General features: G+C 48.0%; 1 protein-coding gene across 5 annotated transcripts in view; it reads right to left on the bottom strand.

Annotated features, from left to right (window-relative positions):
* Window positions 1-21,581, bottom strand: part of GTF2A1 (general transcription factor IIA subunit 1) — a 167,957-nt gene that overhangs the window by 15,257 nt on the left and 131,119 nt on the right. The window lies entirely within an intron of this gene.

Raw genomic sequence — 21,581 nt, 5'->3', positions numbered from 1 at the left:
AGAGCCCTTAAATACTAAATTTAAGGGCGTGTTTAGGTCTGGGGGGTTAGTAGCCAATGGCTACTAGCCCTGAGGGTGGGTACACCCTCTTTGTGCCTCCTCCCAAGGGGAGGGGGTCACAATCCTAACCCTATTGGGGGAATCCTCCATCTGCAAGATGGAGGATTTCTAAAAGTTAGAGTCACCTCAGCTCAGGACACCTTAGGGGCTGTCCTGACTGGCCAGGGACTCCTCCTTGTTGCTTTCTTTGTTCCCTCCAGCCTTGCCGCCAAAAGTGGGGGCCGTGGCCGGAGGGGGCGGGCAACTCCACTAAGCTGGAGTGCCCTGCTGGGCTGTGACAAAGGGGTGAGCCTTTGAGGCTCACCGCCAGGTGTTACAGCTCCTGCCTGGGGGAGGTGTTAGCATCTCCACCCAGTGCAGGCTTTGTTACTGGCCTCAGAGTGACAAAGGCACGCTCCCCATGGGGCCAGCAACATGTCTAGTGTGGCAGGCTGCTGGAACTAGTCAGCCTACACAGACAGTCGGTTAAGTTTCAGGGGGCACCTCTAAGGTGCCCTCTGGGGTGTATTTTGCAATAAAATGTACACTGGCATCAGTGTGCATTTATTGTGCTGAGAAGTTTGATACCAAACTTCCCAGTTTTCAGTGTAGCCATTATGGTGCTGTGGAGTTCGTGTTTGACAAACTCCCAGACCATATACTCTTATGGCTACCCTGCAATTACAATGTCTAAGGTTTTGTTTAGACACTGTAGGGGTACCATGCTCATGCACTGGTACCCTCACCTATGGTATAGTGCACCCTGCCTTAGGGCTGTAAGGCCTGCTAGAGGGGTGACTGACCTATACTTGCATAGGCAGTGAGAGGCTGGCATGGCACCCTGAGGGGAGTGCCATGTCGACTTACTCGTTTTGTTCTCACTAGCACACACAAGCTGGCAAGCAGTGTGTCTGTGCTGAGTGAGAGGTCTCCAGGGTGGCATAAGACATGCTGCAGCCCTTAGAGACCTTCCTTGGCATCAGGGCCCTTGGTACTAGAAGTACCAGTTACAAGGGACTTATCTGGATGCCAGGGTCTGCCAATTGTGGATACAAAAGTACAGGTTAGGGAAAGAACACTGGTGCTGGGGCCTGGTTAGCAGGCCTCAGCACACTTTCAATTGTAAACATAGCATCAGCAAAGGCAAAAAGTCAGGGGGCAACCATGCCAAGGAGGCATTTCCTTACACAACCCCCCCCCAAACGAAAGAGGATGAGACTAACCTTTCCCAAGAGAGTCTTCATTTTCTAAGTGGAAGAACCTGGAAAGGCCATCTGCATTGGCATGGGCAGTCCCAGGTCTGTGTTCCACTATAAAGTCCATTCCCTGTAGGGAGATGGACCACCTCAACAGTTTAGGATTTTCACCTTTCATTTGCATCAGCCATTTGAGAGGTCTGTGGTCAGTTTGAACTAGGAAGTGAGTCCCAAAGAGGTATGGTCTCAGCTTCTTCAGGGACCAAACCACAGCAAAGGCCTCCCTCTCAATGGCACTCCAACGCTGCTCCCTGGGGAGTAACCTCCTGCTAATGAAAGCAACAGGCTGGTCAAGGCCATCATCATTTGTTTGGGACAAAACTGCCCCTATCCCATGTTCAGAGGCATCTGTCTGCACAATGAACTGCTTAGAATAATCTGGAGCTTTTAGAACTGGTGCTGAGCACATTGCTTGTTTCAGGGTGTCAAAGGCCTGTTGGCATTCCACAGTCCAGTTCACTTTCTTGGGCATTTTCTTTGAGGTGAGTTCAGTGAGGGCTGTCACAATGGATCCATATCCCTTCACAAACCTCCTGTAATACCCAGTCAAGCCAAGGAATGCCCTGACTTGAGTCTGGGTTTTTGGAGCTACCCAGTCCAGAATAGTCTGGATCTTGGGTTGGAGTGGCTGAACTTGGCCTCCACCTACAAAGTGGCCCACGTAAACCACAGTTCCCTACCCTATCTGGCATTTGGATGCCTTGATAGAGAGGCCTGCAGATTGCAGAGCCTTCAAAACCTTCTTCAGGTGGACCAGGTGATCCTGCCAGGTGGAGCTAAAGACAGCAATATCATCAAGATAAGCTGTGCTAAAGGACTCCAAACCAGCAAGGACTTGATTCACCAACCTTTGGAAGGTGGCAGGGGCATTCTTTAAACCAAAGGGCATAACAGTAAACTGATAATGCCCATCAGGTGTGGAGAATGCGGTTTTCTCTTTTGCTCCAGGTGCCATTTTTATTTGCCAGTACCCTGCTGTCAAGTCAAAGGTACTTAAGAATTTGGCAGCACCTAATTTGCCTATGAGCTCATCAGCTCTAGGAATTGGGTGGGCGTCTGTCTTGGTGACAGAGTTGAGCCCTCTGTAGTCCACACAAAACCTCATCTCTTTCTTTCCATCTTTGGTGTGAGGTTTGGGGACTAAGACCACTGGGCTAGCCCAGGGGCTGTCAGAGCGCTCAATTACTCCCAATTCCAGCATCTTGTGGACTTCCACCTTGATGCTTTCCTTAACATGGTCAGACTGTCTAAAAATGTTGTTTTTGACAGGCATGCTGTCTCCTGTGTCCACATCATGGGTACACAGGCGTGTCTGACCAGGGGTTAGGGAGAAGAGTTCAGGAAACTGTTGTAGGACTCTCCTACAATCAGCTTGCTGTTGGCCAGAGAGGGTGTCTGAGTAGATCACTCCATCTACTGAGCCATCTTTTGGGTCTGATGACAGAAGATCAGGGAGAGGTTCACTCTCTGCCTCCTGATCCTCATCTGTTACCATCAACCGATTTACATCAGCCCTGTCATGGAAGAGCTTAAGGCGGTTCACATGGATCACCCTCTTGGGGCTCCTGCTTGTGCCCAGGTCCACCAGGTAGGTGACCTGACTCTTCCTTTCTAGCACTGGGTAAGGGCCACTCCATTTGTCCTGAAGTGCCCTGGGAGCCACAGGCTCCAGAACCCAGACTTTCTGCCCTGGTTGGAACTCAACCATTGCAGCCTTTTGGTCATACCAAAACTTCTGGAGCTGTTGGCTGGCCTCAAGGTTTTTGGTTGCCTTTTCCATGTACTCTGCCATTCTAGAGCGAAGGCCAAGTACATAGTCCACTATGTCTTGTTTAGGCTCATGAAGAGGTCTCTCCCAGCCTTCTTTAACAAGAGCAAGTGGTCCCCTTACAGGGTGACCAAACAGAAGTTCAAAGGGTGAGAATCCTACTCCCTTCTGTGGCGCCTCTCTGTAAGCAAAAAGCAGACATGGCAAGAGGACATCCCATCTCCTTTTGAGTTTTTCTGGGAGCCCCATGATCATGCCTTTTAATGTCTTGTTGAATCTCTCAACTAAGCCATTAGTTTGTGGATGGTATGGTGTAGTGAATTTGTAAGTCACTCCACACTCATTCCACATGTGCTTTAGGTATGCTGACATGAAGTTGGTACCTCTGTCAGGCACCACATCCTTAGGGAAACCCACTCTGGTAAAGATACCAATGAGGGCCTTGGCTACTGCAGGGGCAGTAGTCGACCTAAGGGGAATAGCTTCAGGATACCTAGTAGCATGATCCACTACTACTAGGATGTACATATTTCCTGAGGCTGTGGGAGGTTCCAGTGGGCCAACTATGTCCACACCCACTCTTTCAAAGGGGACCCCCACTTCTGGAAGTGGAATGAGGGGGGCCTTTGGGTGCCCACCTGTCTTACCACTGGATTGACAGGTGGGGCAGGAGAGGCAAAACTCCTTAACCTTCTGGGACATATTGGGCCAGTAGAAGTGGTTGACTAACCTCTCCCACGTCTTGGTTTGTCCCAAATGCCCAGCAAGGGGAATATCATGGGCTAAGGTCAGAATAAACTCTCTGAATGACTGAGGCACTACCACTCTCCTACTGGCACCAGGTTTGGGGTCTCTGGCCTCAGTGTACAGGAGTCCATCTTCCCAATAGACCCTATGTGTTCCATTTTTCTTGCCCTTGGACTCTTCAGCAGCTTGCTGCCCAAGGCCTTCAAGAGAGGGACAGGTTTCTTGTCCCTTACACAGCTCCTCCCTTGAGGGTCCCCCTGGGCCTAAGAGCTCAACCTGATAAGGTTCCAGCTCCAAAGGCTCAGTTCCCTCAGAGGGCAGAACTTCTTCCTGAGAAGAGAGGTTCTCTTTTTCTGACTGTGTTGCAGTTGGTTTCCCAACTGACTTTCCTTTTCTCTTGGTAGGCTGGGCCATTTTTCCAGACTCCAGCTCTACTTTTTCACCCCGTGCCTTGCATTGTGCTCTTGTTTTTACACACACCAGTTCAGGGATACCCAGCATGGCTGCATGGGTTTTTAGTTCTACCTCAGCCCATGCTGAGGACTCCAGGTCATTTCCAAGCAGACAGTCTACTGGGATGTTTGAGGAGACCACCACCTGTTTCAGGCCATTGACCCCTCCCCATTCTAAAGTTACCATTGCCATGGGATGTGCTTTAGTCTGATTGTCAGCGTTGGTGGCTGTATAAGTTTTTCCAGTCAGGTATTGGCCAGGGGAAACCAGTTTCTCTGTCACCATGGTGACACTGGCACCTGTATCCCTCAGGCCCTCTACACTTGTCCCATTAATAAAGAGCTGCTGCCTGTATTTTTGCATGTTAGGCGGCCAGGCAGCTAGTGTGGCTAAATCCACCCCACCCTCAGAGACTAGAGTAGCTTCAGTGTGGACCCTGATTTGCTCTGGGCACACTGTTGATCCCACTTGGAGACTAGCCATTCCAGTGTTACCTGGATTGGAGTTTGGAGTGGAACCTTTCTTGGGACAGGCCTTGTCTCCAGTTTGGTGTCCAGACTGACTACAGTTTCGACACCAGGCCTTTTTGGGATCAAAGTTTTTACCCTTGTACCCAGGATTGTTTTGTGAAGAGGCTCTGGGCCCACCCTCCTGTGCAGGTTTTTGGGGGCCTGTAGAAGACTCTTTACTATTTTTATTTTTGGCTGTCTCACCACCTTTCCCCTGGGGAGGTTTTGTGACCCTTTTCTTTTGGTCACCCCCTGTGGAAGTTTTGGACACCCTTGTCTTGACCCAATGGTCCGCCTTCTTTCCCAATTCTTGGGGAGAAATTGGTCCTAGGTCTACCAGATGCTGATGCAGTTTATCATTGAAACAATTACTTAACAGGTGTTCTTTCACAAATAAATTGTACAGCCCATCATAATTACTTACACCACTGCCTTGAATCCAACCATCTAGTGTTTTTACTGAGTAGTCTACAAAGTCAACCCAGGTCTGGCTCGAGGATTTTTGAGCCCCCCTGAATCTAATCCTATACTCCTCAGTGGAGAATCCAAAGCCCTCAATCAGGGTACCCTTCATGAGGTCATAAGATTCTGCATCTTTTCCAGAGAGTGTGAGGAGTCTATCCCTTCACTTTCCTGTGAACATTTCCCAAAGGAGAGCACCCCAGTGAGATCTGTTCACTTTTCTGGTTACACTAGCCCTCTCAAAAGCTGTGAACCATTTGGTGATGTCATCACCATCTTCATATTTAGTTACAATCCCTTTAGGGATTTTCAACATGTCAGGAGAATCTCTGACCCTATTTATGTTGCTGCCACCATTGATGGGTCCTAGGCCCATCTCTTGTCTTTCCCTCTCTATGGCTAGGATCTGTCTTTCCAAAGCCAATCTTTTGGCCATCCTGGCTAACTGGATGTCCTCTTCACTGGAGTTATCCTCAGTGATTTCAGAGTTGTTGGTCCCTCCTGTGAGGGAACCAGCATCTCTGACTATTATTTGTGGAGTCAGGGCTTGAGAAGCCCTGCTCTCCCTAAGTAGGACTGGAGGGGGGGAATTTCCCTCCAAGTCACTATCTTCATCCTCTGAGTTGCCATCCTCAGAGGGGTTGGCCTTTTCAAACTCTGCCAAAAGCTCCTGGAGCTGTACTTTGGTAGGTTTGGGGCCCATTGCTATTTTCTTTAGTTTACAGAGTGACCTTAGCTCTCTCATCTGTAGATGGAGGTAAGGTGTGGTGTCGAGTTCCACCACAGTCACATCTGTGCTAGACATTTTGCTTCTAAAAGTTGGAATACTTTTTAAGAATCTAAAACTGGTTCTAGAATCTAATTCAAACTTTTACAAACTTTTAAACTCTAAAAGAAATGCTAAACAGGATCTAACACAAGGCCCTAGCAGGTCTTTTAAGAATTTAGAAAACTTTTCAAATTGCAAAAATCAATTTCTAATGACAATTTTGGAATTTGTCGTGTGATCAGGTATTGGCTGAGTAGTCCAGCAAATGCAAAGTCTTGTACCCCACCGCTGATCCACCAATGTAGGAAGTTGGCTCTGTATGTGCTATTTCAAAGTAAGGAATAGCATGCACAGAGTCCAAGGGTTCACCTTAGAGGAAAAATAGTGGTAAAAAGATATAATACTAATGCTCTATTTTGTGGTAGTGTGGTCGAGCAGTAGGCTTATCCAAGGAGTAGTGTTAAGCATTTGTTGTACATACACAGACAAATGAGGTACACACACTCAGAGACAAATCCAGCCAATAGGTTTTGTATAGAAAAATATCTTTTCTTAGTTTATTTTAAGAACCACAGGTTCAAATTTAACATGTAATATCTTGTTTGAAAGGTATTGCAGGTAAGTACATTAGGAACTTTGAATCATTTCAATTGCATGTATACTTTTCAAGTTATTCACAAATAGCTATTTCAAAAGTGGACACTTAGTGCAATTTTCACAGTTCCTGGGGGAGGTAAGTTTTTGTTAGTTTTGCCAGGTAAGTAAGACACTTACAGGGTTCAGTTCTTGGTCCAAGGTAGCCCACCGTTGGGGGTTCAGAGCAACCCCAAAGTTACCACACCAGCAGCTCAGGGCCGGTCAGGTGCAGAGTTCAAAGTGGTGCCCAAAACGCATAGGCTATAATGGAGAGAAGGGGGTGCCCCGGTTCCGGTCTGCTTGCAGGTAAGTACCCGTGTCTTCGGAGGGCAGACCAGGGGGGTTTTGTAGGGCACCGTGGGGGACACAAGCCCACACAGAAATTTCACCCTCAGCGGCGCGGGGGCGGCCGGGTGCAGTGTTAGAACAAGCGTCGGGTTCGCAATGTAAGTCAATGAGAGATCAAGGGATCTCTTCAGCGCTGCAGGCAGGCAAGGGGGGGCTTCCTCAGGGAAACCTCCACTTGGGCAAGGGAGAGGGACTCCTGGGGGTCACTTCTGCAGTGAAAGTCCGGTCCTTCAGGTCCTGGGGGCTGCGGGTGTAGGGTCTTTTCCAGGCGTCGGGACTTAGGTTTCAGAGAGTCGCGGTCAGGGGAAGCCTGGGGATTCCCTCTGCAGGCGGCGCTGTGGGGGCTCAGGGGGGACAGGTTTTGGTACTCACAGTCGTAGAGTAGTCCGGGGGTCCTCCCTGAGGTGTTGGTTCTCCACCAGCCGAGTCGGGGTCGCCGGGTGCAGTGTTGCAAGTCTCACGCTTCTTGCGGGGAGATTGCAGGGTTCTTTAAAGCTGCTTCTTGAAACAAAGTTGCAGTCTTTTTGGAGCAGGTCCGCTGTCCTCAGGAGTTTCTTGTCGTCGAAGCAGGGCAGTCCTCAGAGGATGCAGAGGTCGCTGGTCCCTTTGGAAGGCGTCGCTGGAGCAGAGTTCTTTGGAAGGCAGGAGACAGGCCGGTGAGTTTCTGGAGCCAAGGCCGTTGTTGTCTTCTGGTCTTCCTCTGTAGGGGTTTTCAGCTAGGCAGTCCTTCTTGTTGTTGCAGGAATCTAGTTTCTAGGTTCAGGGAGAGCCCTTAAATACTAAATTTAAGGGCGTGTTTAGGTCTGGGGGGTTAGTAGCCAATGGCTACTAGCCCTGAGGGTGGGTACACCCTCTTTGTGCCTCCTCCCAAGGGGAGGGGGTCACAATCCTAACCCTATTGGGGGAATCCTCCATCTGCAAGATGGAGGATTTCTAAAAGTTAGAGTCACCTCAGCTCAGGACACCTTAGGGGCTGTCCTGACTGGCCAGTGACTCCTCCTTGTTGCTTTCTTTGTTCCCTCCAGCCTTGCCGCCAAAAGTGGGGGCCGTGGCCGGAGGGGGCGGGCAACTCCACTAAGCTGGAGTGCCCTGCTGGGCTGTGACAAAGGGGTGAGCCTTTGAGGCTCACCGCCAGGTGTTACAGCTCCTGCCTGGGGGAGGTGTTAGCATCTCCTCCCAGTGCAGGCTTTGTTACTGGCCTCAGAGTGACAAAGGCACTCTCCCCATGGGGCCAGCAACATGTCTCTAGTGTGGCAGGCTGCTGGAACTAGTCAGCCTACACAGACAGTCGGTTAAGTTTCAGGGGGCACCTCTAAGGTGCCCTCTGGGGTGTATTTTGCAATAAAATGTACACTGGCATCAGTGTGCATTTATTGTGCTGAGAAGTTTGATACCAAACTTCCCAGTTTTCAGTGTAGCCATTATGGTGCTGTGGAGTTCGTGTTTGACAAACTCCCAGACCATATACTCTTATGGCTACCCTGCACTTACAATGTCTAAGGTTTTGTTTAGACACTGTAGGGGTACCATGCTCATGCACTGGTACCCTCACCTATGGTATAGTGCACCCTGCCTTAGGGCTGTAAGGCCTGCTAGAGGGGTGACTGACCTATACTTGCATAGGCAGTGAGAGGCTGGCATGGCACCCTGAGGGGAGTGCCATGTCGACTTACTCGTTTTGTTCTCACAAGCACACACAAGCTGGCAAGCAGTGTGTCTGTGCTGAGTGAGAGGTCTCCAGGGTGGCATAAGACATGCTGCAGCCCTTAGAGACCTTCCTTGGCATCAGGGCCCTTGGTACTAGAAGTACCAGTTACAAGGGACTTATCTGGATGCCAGGGTCTGCCAATTGTGGATACAAAAGTACAGGTTAGGGAAAGAACACTGGTGCTGGGGCCTGGTTAGCAGGTCTCAGCACACTTTCAATTGTAAACATAGCATCAGCAAAGGCAAAAAGTCAGGGGGCAACCATGCCAAGGAGGCATTTCCTTACACGCGGGTACTTACCTGCTGGCAGACTGGAACCGGGGCACCCCCTTCTCTCCATTGAAGCCTATGCGTTTTGGGCACCACTTTGAACTCTGCACCTGACCGGCCCTGAGCTGCTGGTGTGGTAACTTTGGGGTTGCTCTGAACCCCCAACGGTGGGCTACCTTGGACCAAGAACTGAACCCTGTAAGTGTCGTACTTACCTGGTAAACCTAACAAAAACTTACCTCCCCCAGGAACTGTGAAAATTGCACTAAGTGTCCACTTTTAAAATAGCTATTTGTGAATAACTTGAAAAGTATACATGCAATTGAAATAATTCAAAGTTCCTAATGTACTTACCTGCAATACCTTTCAAACAAGATATTACATGTTAAATTTGAACCTGTGGTTCTTAAAATAAACTAAGAAAAGATATTTTTCTATAACAAAACCTATTGGCTGGATTTGTCTCTGAGTGTGTGTTTCTCATTTATTGCCTGTGTGTATGTACAACAAATGCTTAACACTACTCCTTGGATAAGCCTACTGCTCGACCACACTACCACAAAATAGAGCATTAGTATTATCTCTTTTTACCACTATTTTACCTCTAAGGGGAACCCTTGGACTCTGTGCATGCTATTCCTTACTTTGAAATAGCACATACAGAGCCAACTTCCTACAGTGGGTCACTAGTGAAGCCAGAAAATTCTCAAAGCTACAAAACTACACCTACAGATAAGAAACTATTTGTTATGCAGCTTAAATCTTTTTGGGATTCACATGTCATGCACCAATTTTGCAGCGGTTTGTTCCTGGTGGTTGGGTTGAAGATGGATGTAAATTTGTAAACCGATGTTCTAACACCTTTTGTTATACCTGAGCTTCCTTATCCATTAGAATGTCAATACAGTAGTGTTTTGCGAACGTATGTAGAGAAAACCTTATTGCTACCATACTTACAGCCTATCCTGGAACTGTGTTTGCTAAAAAGGCAAGGGTTGTTCCTTTTTTTGAGTGTGGATTTAGGGTTGAAATTAGTTTCACCCTGCCACTGAGTGGCATAGTTGAATGGCTTGTATGATCTATCTGGCAACAGTTCCTTTAGTTACAACATTTCCCATATTATTGTCTGCAAAAAACACTATTAGCTGATTTGCCTTCCTGTTGGTCTTTGTCTTTTCTATGTAGTACATTATCGCTGGTTTTGTGCCTTATGTATGTAGCGCCTTCTGCTTGATTCTTCGGTTTCTGTAAGTCTCACGGTCTCGCAGTCGCCGGGGAGTCCTCCCTGAAGTGAATGTTCTCCACAAGTCGAGCCGGGGGCGTCGGGTGCAGAGTGCAAAGTCTAACGCTTCAGGCGGGAAACTTGTGTTGTTTCAAAGTTGCTTCTTTGTTGCAAAGTTGCAGTCTTTGGGGAACAGAGCCGCTGTCCTCGGGAGTTCTTGGTCCTTCTAGATGCAGGGTAGTCCTCTGAGGCTTCAGAGGTTGCTGGACCCTGGGAACGCGTCGCTGGAGCAGTGTCTTTAGAAGTGGGGAGACAGGCCGGTAGAGCTGGGGCCAAAGCAGTTGGTGTCTCCGTCTTCTCTGCAGGTTTTTCAGTTCAGCAGTCCTCTTCTACTTAGGTTGCAGGAATCTATCTTGCTAGGTTCCGGGAGCCCCTAAACACTCAATTTAGGGGTGTGTTTAGGTATGGGAGGGCAGTGGCCAATGGCTACTGTTCTTGAGGGTGGCTACACCTTCTTTGTGCCCTCGAGGGGAGGAGGGCACATCCCTATTCCTATTGGGGGAATCCTCCAAAATCAAAATGGAGGATTTCTAAAGGCAGGGGTCACCTCACCTCAGGACACCTTAGGGGCTGTCCTGACTGGTGGGTGACTCTTCCTTGTTTTTCTCATTATCTCCCCTGGACTTGCCGCCAAAAGTGGGGGCTGTGTCCAGGGGGCAGGCATCTCCACTATCTGGAGTGCCCTGGGGCATTGTAACACGAAGCCTGAGCCTTTGAGGCTCACTGCTAGGTGTTACAGTTCCTGCAGGGGGGAGGTGTGAAGCACCTCCACCCAGAGCAGGCTTTTGTTTCTGTCCTCAGAGAGCACAAAGGCCCTCACCACATGGGGTCAGAAGCTCGTCTCTCAGCAGCAGGCTGGCACAGACCAGTCAGTCCTGCACTGAACAATTGGGTAAAATACAGGGGGCATCTCTAAGATGCACTCTGTGTGCATTTTTTAATAAATCCAACACTGGCATCAGTGTGGGTTTATTATTCTGAGAAGTTTGATACCAAACTTCCCAGTATTCAGTGTAGCCATTATGGAGCTGTGGAGTTCGTTTTTGACAGACTCCCAGACCATATACTCTTATGGCTACCCTGCACTTACAATGTCTAAGGTTTTGCTTAGACACTGTAGGGGCATAGTGCTCATGCACCTATGCCCTCACCTGTGGTATAGTGCACCCTGCCTTAGGGCTGTGAGGCCTGCTAGAGGGGTGACTTACCTATGCCACAGGCAGTGTGAGGTTGGCATGGCACCCTGAGGGGAGTGCCATGTCGACTTAGTAATTTTCTCCCCACCAGCACACACAAGCTGGCAAGCAGTGTGTCTGTGCTGAGTGAGGGGTCCCTAGGGTGGCATGAGACATGCTGCAGCCCTTAGAGACCTTCCCTGGCATCAGGGCCCTTGGTACCAGGGGTACCAGTTAAAAGGGACTTACCTGGGTGCCAGGGTTGTGCCAATTGTGGAGACAACGGTACATTTTAGGTGAAAGAACACTGGTGCTGGGGCCTGGTTAGCAGGGTCCCAGCACACTTCTCAGTCAAGTCAGTATCAGGCAAAAAGTGGGGGGTAACTGCAACAGGGAGCCATTTCTTTACATTTATCAAGTAACCCAGTGTAAATAATGTAATTATTTCCTCTTGTGTATGCTCTTTGCACTATTTTCGCGAGTTTGTCCTTATCAACCAGTCATCTAGGTAAGAGTAGGCATATTCCTGTCGTCAGAGGGGAGCTGCAAATGTTGCTATGCACTTTGTGATGAGCCTTCGTGCCGATTTGATCCCAAACGCCAGGACTGTGAACAGGTAGTGAGTTTTGCTTACTACAAACCTCTGGTATTTTTTTGTGCTTTGCATTCATTGGGATATGCAAGTAAGCGTCCTTCATATCTACTGTTGCCATGTAGTCCACTTTTTGCAAACTGTGGGATAAACTCCTGTAAGGTTGTCATTTTGAATCTATGTTTTTACAAACATGTTTATAAACCGGAGATCTAGGATTCATCATAGGGATCCATCTACCTTTAACAGGAAATATGTTGAGTAATTGCCCTTGTTGATCTGTTTTGGGGACTTTCCATTGCTCTTTTTTCCAGCAATTACTTCAACCATGAGTAGATGTCAGGTTTCTTCTTTTGAATGTACCTTCTTTTATTGGTCTGCATGCCGGAGGGGTCAGCAATTCTATGCAATATCCAAATTTATGACGTTTAAGATCCATTTGTCTGAAGTTATTGTCCTCCTTTCCTGGAGGAAGCTTTTTATTCTGCCTCCCACTGGTGTTGTGTGTGAGAGGTTGTGATCACTTATGTTGCCTCTCGCTGGTGTTGTTTGCTAGAGGATGTGATTCTCCTTGGAGTCACTTGCTGGTGGGGGTTGTACCAATGTGAGACTGTCCTCTTCCCCTTGTTTTTCCTCGAAGGACTGGTGTCCTTGCTGTTGGAATTGACATTGTTGTTGGGGTGCTGATGTTAAGACTGGCTCCCTGAAATTTTTTGGGAAGTCCCAGATTGGAAGCTGCCTTTTCCTGTAAGTCTTCATGATGGTACAGCCCTTCTTCTCATACCTCCTCTGAACTGCAATAACCCCTTGGACTTTGCTGTCCCATTGTCTTTTGAGAGTTGATTTATTGTACGTCAACTTTGCTCCCAAAGTTATCCCCCATTGAATAGGGTGTTTAGAATGCTGGCCCGTCTGCGTAAGGTGACCTGCATCATCATCTGACAGCTTGAGGTGTCTGCCACATCAAGGGCCAATTCCAGACACGTGTTGGAAATGTTCTTTCTCTCTTCTGCCAGATGTGCAGCCCTTTTCTTGTACTGCTCTTGGGGGTCGGGGGTGGAGGCAGGGAGGAGGGGGTTCATTAGCTCAGCCATTTCCTCCCAGTGCTGTTAGGCATGCCAAGTCAGTAAGGCATTAGAGGTTGCGATGCACCACTGATTTGCTGCACTGCGTTTGAATTTTCGACCCATGAGGTCCATTCTCTTGCTCTCCTTATGTGGAGGCAGTCCCGATTGAAGGGATGTTGGCCCTCTTAAATACTGTTGTAGTGATGATGGAATCTGCTGACACTGAACCCTTGATGTAAGCTGGGTCCCTCGATGAGAACTTGTACTTCTCTTCCACCCTTGGAGTCACAGCTCTACAAGTGGTTGGATCATTTAGTGCCCCTCTCCCTTGACCTAGGAAACCTGAAAGCACTGGCAGGAATTCGTTTCTGGCTTGAGGTGGTAAGAGTGTCTCCAGAAGGAAACAGGAGTGTGGCTTTTCCTCCTCCAGCTGGATCTCGTATTCTTCAGAAGCCTTCTTGATTACTTGGTTATAAATTCTGATGTCAGAGGTGAAGGCCTCGACAGATAAGTGTAGATAGCTTCTTCTGGGAAGTCTGCTTCCAGGTCTTGCCACTGCACTCTGTGTACTCAGACTCCCTTAACCCCAGATATTAGGTCTCTAATTGTTTCTCTTCTCCCTTGTAGAAGAGTTTCTCCTCTTCTTTTTAAGGTTCGGGGTCAAAGGGGCCTCAAGTTCCTCAGTGTTTTGTTCACCCTGATCTTTTGGCAGCTGTAATGCTATATGTTTTTTTAACACAGACTCCATTTTCACCATTGACTAGTTTGTGCTTAGCTTCAGGTGCAGTCACAGTGGGGGTGCAGGGTTTTTCCATACCGAGCTTGTTTTCCACACTTAACATGTTTTCCCTCTTCTCGCCAGGGCAGGGTAATACTGTGCTAGAACGTATCATGGGGGATGCAGCTATGATAAGAGTGTACAAGGATGAGAATGTTTTCATCAGGGAAAGGTACAGCTCTGTCTCAGGAGTGCGCATTGGGGCCTGGCCAGTTCTTTTGCATGTTTGACACAGGCCGAGTACTGCCCGTGTGTGAATTTCATAACCAAAGGGAAGGGGTTGCTAGAATCTTCCTCTTGAGTTAGTTTAAGGGGTAAAGGGTGAGGAAAACTTAGCGCTGAGACAGGAGCTTGTCAGAGTGGAAGCACTGCTCAAGAGAATCCCTTATCGGGGACATTCTCCTGCCTCAGCCGTTCCTCAGGTTGGTGCTGGCAAGGATGATAGATTCAACCCCCATGTATATATATATATACACACACACACACACACACACACACAATTTCTTGCTTGTCATTGTTTAACTGCTGTGAGTATTTTAGCATATGCATGTGTTTCACTGCATTTTAGTTAAATGCTTATGTTAATATATTTGTGTGCTTTTATTTGATATCTAGGAAGTGCCTTAAATTAATTTCTCAGACTAAAAGTGCTGCATTCTTTGTCATTGTTTCCCGTTAGTTTAAAGCAGAGCAACACAACTTGGCATCAATTTGCAGGGTTTCGAAGTAAAAGATTAAAAAGTGAAAAGTCTTTGGCAAAAAAAAAAAGAAATCTAAGGCAGTTTCCCAGGTGCCAAATGAAATACCAGGTTGGGAGAAAGCACTTTATGATGCACGTGCGAATGAATGGGCTTTTACTGCAGGACTGAGTGAAAATTGGGACGCATGTCCTGTCGATGCCGAGCCAACAAAAGTATTAAAATGTTTGCAAAAAGTGCATGCAGGGAAGAGATGGGAATTATCTATCTTAGGCAGACGCAGCTAGATCCTTTTATCTGCTTATTGAAAAATGTATTCAGCATTTAAGCTGACGGGGGTGCAGCCGGCGCGTCTAAGGCAAGCCAGTCTGCACCTGTCACACCCGGGGCCGAACATCACGATACTGGGCGAGAAATCTCCCTGCCCCTGCAATACTCTAGACCGGACCTTCTGGCAACTGCCACTACGCAGACCAACAGTGGGTGTGAGCAAGCCGGCCTTGATCAGATTAAGGAGCAATTTGCACTGTGCCCTTGAATCCATTAATGTTAGCCCCAATATTTGTGAAGGGACTTACTTCAAGTTACGCCTACAGTATTCGATACTCTTCAAGGGCCTTCTAATCTATCCCCGCCCCCAGTCCTAAGAATACCTCTCTCTCTCTCTCTCTCTCTCTGGCCTAGTATCATTGAGCCTAATGCTATGGCCCCCAAGGCCATAGTGCTGGGAGACTTCAACATACATCTAGAAGATAAACAAGACACGGGCACAGGTGCGTTTCTCAACCTTATGATAAGCCTCGACTGGGATCTTAGGGGCTCGCGAGCCACCCATTGTGTAGAACATGCATTGAATGGCATTTTTATCAGTCACGATAACTGCACCTTTTTGGAGAATACAGCTCTAGACTAGACGGATCATCACTTGCTTACCTTTAAGGTAGCAAGTACGATAGCCTCCACTAATGTCCTTCTAGGCTAACCAGACAATGGCACTGGGTCAAGGAGCAGAGCTTTGCACTGGCCCTTAAGGCGGGCTGGGAGCAGATAAGGGAACAGTGCACTTCTACGCTGGAAGGCTTTGAGTACAGGCTCAGGGCTGCCATATACTCACTTGCCCATCATTATATTAAGCCCTAAGCTGGGTAGGAAAATACCTTCTCTGTGGTACAATGAGGAACTCAAAGATCTACAAAGATTATACAGACGCCAGGAACGTAGATGGAAGCTGCATCAGAATGGTGTGGAGAAAGCCAAGCTTGGGTCTATTCTTGAGGACTACAAAATCAGCAATCAAAAAAGCTAAATCTGACTACTTTTCCCGTAAAATTAAGGAAGCAGACAATGTACCCAGGGAACTTTTTAAGGTAGTCTGCTCTTTGACCTCTCCTCCCCCTCCCCCTCCCCCCAACACCTCCCTCCCCCCCAAACTGGAGAATTAATCTGCTTTTTCCTAAAGGGTCGCCGACTTTAAAAATAAATAAAATACTCCAGATCCATGCAAACTGAGGCCTTTTGTGGATCTGAGTCGTGGGGTTTCGGGGGAAGATCTGACCCGGGATAATGGACCTAAGCTCACTATATTCCAACCTTTACAACCCAACAGAATCAAAGAACTGCTGTGCGGGGTTAAGTCAGGGTCTCCTAATGACCCTTGCCCTTCCAAGATACAGAAGCTTGCCTCAGACCTGGTTTCAACCACCCTAGAACCAGTCTACCATGAAATCCTGAAGAAGGGGAGTTTGCCGCTTTCCTGGAAGGAGTTCAATGTGATTCCGCTTATAAAGAAACCAGGCGGAGCGCTAAATGACTTGAAAAATCACCGCCCCATATCCTTACTTCCTACCCCACCAAAATCTTGGAGAAACACCTAAGTATTAAACTGGCTGCCTTTTTACAGGCCCGTGGCGGCCTTAAACCTTCCCAACACGGGTTCCCTAAAGCACATAGTACAGAATCCACACTCATCTCTACAGCGGATATTATCCAGAGAAGGGTGGATCAGGGGGAGGGAGCCATTCTAGTTCTGCTAGATCTTTCAGCGGTGTTTGATACCATCTCCCGCAGTTGATGATCCAGCACCTTTATCAAGAATCCTTTCTGTTGGATAGATTCATCATGCTGTGCTGATTTCAGGGCTGCCCCGTATCAACTCCTTTGCAGGGTTTCAGAGATCTTATCTCAGCCCTACTCTTTTTAACCTATATATTGCCCCGCTGGCCAGACTGGTCCGTTCCTGCGGCTTTCAAGTGGTTTCCTATGCTGATGATACTCAGCTCATCATCCCTGTCAACAGGAATTGGGAGGAGGTGGCAGATAGATTCCACAACTGTATGAGCAAGATTAGCAAAATGAGCCGCAATAGGCTCAAAATTAATGGAGAAAAAACAGATACTATCTTCTTTGGTTTAAATAGTGCCTTATGGAACTCCCGCTGGTGGCCGCAGTCTTGCAGTGATCTGCCAATTCCTAGTCATACGGCCAGAAACCTCGGTATTTCATTTGATAATACTCTTTTGAGCAACAGGTGAATCACACCCTCAAAACCGGTTACTGGACTTTGAAAATTCTTAATTCCTTTTCTTCAGACGGAACTTAGAATTTTTGTGATTCTGGCCTTAGTCACCTCCAAACTGGATTAATGTAATGCCCTGTTGCTAAGCATTAGCAAAGGGTCCCTCTATAAGTTACAACGGATACAGAATGCCACAGATCTCCAGCGCTCAACGTCTGCCAGTAGCAGTTTGAGGCAGCTTCACTGACTACCTGTGGAAAAAGTGCATTATTAAGACACTTTGCCTCACACATAAGGCTTTTCACTCAGAAGGCTGTAATACCTTTGTTCATCTCTGCAGCAGTACGCGCCTAGTCGTTCGCTCAGATCATCTAGTCTCTATTTAATCTCAGTTCCCCGCTGTTGAAAGTCCAGATGGGGAGACCAAGCCTTTTCTGTGGCGGCAGCAAAACTTTGGAATACACTCCCACTGCCAATTAGGAATTAAGACACTCATCTGCCTTTTCGGAAGAAGCTAAAAACCTGGCTATTTTCTAGCTATGGCAGGCTTTACTTGCTTGCCCTGTTGATCTTTGGGCCTCTTAGGGAATCACTTGCTTTACTCACCTCTCAGCGCTTCGATGCTACGGCAGGAATGCGCCTTATAAATTCAAATAAATTCAAATGTGTTCAGTGAGAACAAGAACGTCAGCAATTAGAGCGGCAGCTAGTTGAACCCAAGAATAATGCAACAATGTTGTCATGTTAAAATAAATTATTGCAAGATACAGTAGATACTTAAAAGTCCACGGCAGAGAAGGCTGCAGTGTGTGTGGCTCAGTATAAATACAGAAAGCGCAGGGGAAGAGTTAATAAAGAAAAAAGTTCATTTAGCCATTGGTAAAGCAGGGCTAGACTGGAATCCGGATGTTTGAGATGGGATTCCACTGACGTTTGTTTCTGGGGAAGAGTCTTGTCAAAACAGTGGTGGTCAGGGAGAGGCAGACAACCAGAAAATGATTCATGCACAGCCCATACACAGACAAAAGCTAAAGCATGGACAGCAATACCCCCCGGGGGGGAAGGAGACGCAGTCTCTCTAGAGGATTATACTCAACAGGAAGTTAATGATATCAAACAGATTTTGGCAGAGATCTGGGGAAATATTGCTCACATGGATGGTGCAAATATTTGACACAGGAACTTCAGGAGTGATGCTATCAGTAGGAGATGCTCTGAAGTTTTGCATATTTAGCACTGATCCCACAGTACAGGATCAGTTAAGGAGCTATCAGGGTAACCAAAAGATCACCCTACTGCAGCTAGCAGTCATAGGGTGTAATAAGTATCCTACAGAGTCAGTTGGCCACAAAATGATAAACCCTGGTATACCTTAAGAAATGGAATGCAGATAATTAAGGAAGAGGGAATAAAAACTGCCATTTCTCTGGCTGATGCAGTCTGTTGAACGGACCGCTCTCTGTATCAGTACAAAACAAAATAATTCACTTTGCTTCTCCAGCCTACAAACATGTGATCGTGACCCGATTAATCAGACAGTTAAACCTTTAAAGGATGTACTGGAAGCAGTCCATGAGCTGGGAGACTGGATGAAACCTGAGAGCCTCGAGGTCTGAACGCCGCACAGATAGTATTAGAGTATCTAGGAGAGACAGGTTTAAGGCATTGCTGAAGGATGGTGTCAACAAAAAACAGATAGACGGCATAGATACCAAGAGTCTGTGGGAGATGTATCGCAAGCGAGGCCTGGATAGAAAGGAGGGAGCAGAAAGGTGAATAAGCAGGATAACAGTCTGAATCAGGGCAAGTCACAGATGCAGAAGGAAGGAAAAGAGGGAGAAAAATGTTTCTCTGAGGGGGGAGATTAGAATACTGACTGGTTGACTGAGGAAAACAGAGAAGGAGCGGCAGCTCCTAGAAGATATGAGAGCATATATCCACACTTGACACTGGCAACAGGTTTAAACCAGATTAGGAAATAGGCCAAACTCCAGTATAGGGAAGGGCCTGCAAAGATGATTTAGAAATTCAATGGAATTAAAAATGTTCAAAAGGTTCAGGCTTTGGTGGACAACAGAGTGGAGACCTCGTATATGGAAATCCAAAAAAGTTCACAAGTCAGCACTACACCATCACAGGGTTGGGTGGAAAGCAACCCCCTGCAGTGCAGACAAATGTTCAAATGAAAATAGGGAGAACGCCAAATGAGAACACCGTTTTGATAGTGCCCCTCCTAGAGTATATACTGGGAATTGACATTCTGAAGGGGATGACTTTAGATCCAAACTGATAACTGTTATCAAAGTATAAACAATACATTTCAGCTGCAGTAGTGAGGGTGGGTCATCTTAAGATAACCCAGTGAAGGTGCCCGCAGCCCCCGAGGTGGTTCATTTGAAACTGTACCGAATCCCGGGAGGGCATGAGGATCTAAGATTATACTGGATTGTTAGAGGCAGGTGTGGTGGCCCCAGTGACCACAGTGAAACAATCCTCTGTGGCTCATAAACAAATAGGATTGGATCTACAGAATGACAATCTATTATCGAGAATTGTAAAAATACACCCCCCCTTTGACTGACGCAGTCCCTGAAACCAACACTGCAAGGAAATGCCTCCTTGGCATGGTTACCCCCTAACTTATTGCCTTTGCTGATGCTAAGTTTTGATTGAAAGTGTGCTGGGACACTGCTAACCAGGCCCCAGCACCAGTGTTCTTTCCCTAAACTGTACCTTTGTCTCCGTAATTGGCACAACCCTGACACTAAGATAAGTCCCTTGTAACTGGTACCAAGGGCCCTGATGCCAAGGAAGGTCTCTAAGGGATGCAGCATGTCTTATGCCACCCTGGGGACCCATCACTCAGCACATGCACACTGCCTCAAAGCTTGTGTGTGCTGGTGGGGAGAAAAAGATAGTCAACATGGCACTTCCCTCAGAGTGCCATGCCAACTTCACACTGCCTGTGGCATAGGTAAGCCACCCCCCCTATCAGGCCTTACAGCCCTAAGGCAGGGTGCACTATACCACAGGTGAGGGTAAATGTGCATGAGCACTATGCCCCTACAGTGCCTAAGCAAAACCTTAGACATTGCAAGTGAAGGGTAGCCATAAGAGTATATGGTCTGGGAGTTTGTCAAACACGAACTCCACAGATCCATAATGGCTACACGGAAAACTGGGAAGTTTGGTATCAAACTTCTCAGCACAATAAATGCACAGTCATGCCAGTGTGCAATTTATTGTAACATCCACCAAGAGGGCATCTTAGAGATGCCCCCTGAATTCTAATCCAACTTCTAGTGTAGGATGACCAGTTTCTGCCAGCCTACCACACACCAGACATGTTGCTGGCCACATGGGGAGAGTGCCTTTGTCACTCTGTGGCCAGGAACAAAGCCAGTACTGGGTGGAGGTGCTTCTTACCTCCCGCTGCAATAACTTTAACACCTGGCGGTGAGCCTCAAAGACTCACCCCTTTTTGTTACAGCGCCCCAGGGCATTCCAGCTAGTGGAGACGCCCGCCCATCCGGCCACTGTCCCCACTTTTGGCGGCAAGGCTGGAGGAGATAATGAGAAAAACGAGGAGGAGTCACCCACCAGTCAGGACAGCCCCTAAGGTGTCCTGAGCTGAGGTGACCCCTGCCTTGAGAAATCCTCCATCTTGAGTTTGGAGGATTCCCCCCAATAGGATTAGGGATGTGCCCCCCTTCCCACAGGGAGGAGGCACAAAGAGGGTGTAGCCACCCTCAGGGACAGTAGCCATTGGCTACTGTCCTCCCAGACCTAAACACACCCCTAAATTCAGTATTTAGGGGCTCCCCAGAACCTAGGAAATCAGATTCCTGCAACCTGAAGAAAACAAGGACTGCTGACCTACAAGCCTGCAGAGAAGGAAGAAGACAACTGCTTTGGCCTCAGCCCTACCGGCATGTCTCCAACTGCAAAAACCTGCAACCAGCGATGCATCCGACAGGGACCAGAGACCTCTGAAGCCTCCGAGGACTGCCCTGGACTAAAGGATCAAGAAACTCCAGTGAACAGTGGCCCTGTTCAAAACCAGCTACTTCTTTGCAACAAAAGATTCAACTTCCAAAGACTGCAAATTTCCCGCTGGAAGGGTGCGACTTCTCACTCTGCACTCGACACCCCCGGCTCGAGATTCAGAGAATCAACACCTAAGGGAGGACTCTCCCGGCGACTGCGAGAACGTGAGTAACCAGACGAGACCCTTGTGAGCACCCACAGCGACGCCTGGAGAAAGAATCCAAAGGCTCCCCGTGACCGCAACTGCCTGTAACAAGGGACCCAACGCCTGGAACCAACAATGCACCCGCAGCCCCCAGGACCTGAAGGAACCAAACTTCAGCGCAGGAGTAAACCCCCCCCCCCCCCCCCCCCAGCGACCCTCTGCCTAGCCCAGATGGTGGCTGTCCGGAGAAGCCCCCCCTGTGCTTGCCTGCACCGCTAGAGTGACCCCCGGATCCCTCTATTGTTTCCTACCTGAAAC

The sequence above is a fragment of the Pleurodeles waltl genome, chromosome 9, assembly GCF_031143425.1.
Source record: "Pleurodeles waltl isolate 20211129_DDA chromosome 9, aPleWal1.hap1.20221129, whole genome shotgun sequence".
NCBI classification, from domain to species: Eukaryota; Metazoa; Chordata; class Amphibia; order Caudata; family Salamandridae; genus Pleurodeles; species Pleurodeles waltl.
This window is presented reverse-complemented; position numbering and strand designations above follow the sequence as displayed.